General features: G+C 41.9%; 1 long non-coding RNA gene across 1 annotated transcript; it reads right to left on the reverse strand.

The window, feature by feature from the left end:
• Positions 1-1,713, reverse strand: LOC130454414 (uncharacterized). The gene is made up of 2 exons (XR_008912042.1): positions 1,416-1,713; positions 1-1,113 (listed from the first exon to the last, which is right to left on the reverse strand). It is a non-coding gene; the product is annotated as an uncharacterized LOC130454414 (long non-coding RNA).
• Positions 1,714-2,323: the final 610 nt, after the last annotated feature.

Here is a 2,323-nt window from a genome sequence, read left to right on the forward strand (position 1 = left end):
TCTAGAAACCCCTTAAAATCAGTTGTGATATTTATTAGCACATTAAATTTTCCAAAGGTTGTTATACAATTGTAACCAATTCTGATGAAGTCCATCTATCCTCTATGTGACAATTTACAAAGTCAAAAATAGAAAAGCTGTGTTTTTTTTTCATATATGGGCATATTCAATAGTATTTGTTCAATATGGTTATAGGGGAAACACAACAGAATATAACAGTAGTTAAAACCCAGTACATTAAAATGATTCAGTGTAACAGAATAATATTGAATGCAGTAATATATGAACTTAAAATCACAAAGTTAAATCTTAAACAGAGCAAACAGTAAAATGCAATAGAATATAGAGATTTGTATAAACCATTGGATTCTGAAATGCCTTAAAAAATATAACCTCCAGTCTCTTTAAAGTTCCTTGGGTTTTATCCATTTAGATGCCTATTGTCAGAAGGCAGAGTGCTAAGGGCTAAGCAATGGGGTCCAAGCGATCTGCTCAGGGCCACACCACCATGAAGTGACTCAGGCCATATTCCAATCCAGGACCTCCCGTCTCTAGGCCTGTCTCTCAGTCCACTGAGACACCCAGCTGCCTCCCCAAAGTTAGCTAAAAGGTTGTACAGAGCTGAATGTTTTCCCTGACACGCAGGTGAAGTCAATAAAATTATCAATGCAATTAAAAGATATCCTTGTAAAATAGCCATGCTTTTAAGTTCCTGTTTTGAAAGAATCACTTTCTTCTTTCCCTCTACTTTCTCCCCTCCTACGATCCTCCGCCAATACCCTTGTTTTTTACCAGCTAGTAGAAATGAGTCCTGAGTGATGAGTGATCTTCTCCAAGGCTAGAGTTTGTTGGGCAGGCAGGTCACCAGGTGATCACGATCTGGGTTAAACAGGGACAGGGTCGGGCCGGGACAGGAATGCAGGCAAGCAGGGCTGGGAGCCAGAGCAGGCAGCCAGGGTAGGCAGGGCCGGGAGAGCTGGCACCAGGTGAGAACAGAGTGCAGCCGGGTCAGCGGGAAAGGCTCAAGAAAGTCCGAAGTGAATGGCGGCAGGCAGGCAGGGGAGGGCCAGGCTGGGAGCCGGTGAGCTATCCAATGGCTGGAACAAGCAGCAGCTTTTTGAGGGTAAAAAACCTCGGTCAGAGAAACGTGGATCAAAAAAAATTCTAGGCACTAGCTATTAACAGCTGAACTTAATAGAGAAAAGAATCAGAAGATTGAGATATTTCATTTTCCCGAAGTGGTTACGCCAAACTGTAAGAGTTAAAATTTGGGGGGAAACTGAGGCAGGTAGAAATTAGTTTCTCTCTGCAAGGAGTATTGTATTTTTAGAGTTTTATTAAAGGTTGAGAATTTGAGAATCTACAAGTAAGAAAGACACGTGCTAGGCCCAGAGAGCCTATTCACAACCACTCACATGTTGCCTGCTAGGTGGAAAGCCACGTGTGATCCGAAGTGGAAGTAGGAAAGAGAGGCCCAGTAGCCTTTACAGCCAGGTTACATAGAAATTTTTGACCTCTCCCATGTGGAAATCTCAGTGAGATTAGAGGGCATTCTGGGAGCTAGCAAGGATTCCTGGGAAATTGAGTCCCAGGTTCAAGTCTCCATTTTTACAGGGGACAGGAGGGAGGGAGATATGAGGAAATTTTAATGTAACAAATAAATAAATAAATTTGAACAAGAAAGAAAGGAAGGAAGGAAGAAAAACTGAACCTTGTCTGTATAGGAAGGAAGGAAGGTTGAACCTTGTCAGTATAAACCCAGAGTTCTAGACCCTGGGCCAGAGGTTAATGATTACTAGAAAGAATTGAGATCATCAGGGCCCTAGCAGTGTAAACATGTAAATGGTTAAGGAAAGGCACCTGACCATCAGGCTGGGCTTCATCATGTGCCTGAACTTTGGTATAGGCATCATGGATATAGTATTTTTCAGCTTTTCAGATCTATCAGATTCTTGAGGGGACTGATTTGTCACTGAGAACTGTCTCCTATAATCCAGACTCACATGAGACATTTGTAAGCTACAGTGCAACTGTATTCCTTTATAGAGGGGAGTTAGTCTTCTCATTCTGTTCTTCAAGGACCTTCCCATTATCAGTATTCTAAGGAAGGTAAATTAGCCCCCAAAATGGTCTAGTAAGGAACACTGAACCATTTCACTCCAATTTTGGGGAAAAAAAGATACTTGTTTTGTAATAGACATTAGAAATAACGTTAGTGGGAAGAGAGATGGTTCAGTGGTTTGAGAACCAGGTCTGGAGATGGAAAGTCCGGGGTTCAAATGTGTCCTCAGACACTTTAGGGAATTTTACTGCAAGATTTCTG

Source organism: Monodelphis domestica, chromosome 5 (genome assembly GCF_027887165.1).
Source record: "Monodelphis domestica isolate mMonDom1 chromosome 5, mMonDom1.pri, whole genome shotgun sequence".
Lineage (NCBI taxonomy): Eukaryota > Metazoa > Chordata > Mammalia > Didelphimorphia > Didelphidae > Monodelphis > Monodelphis domestica.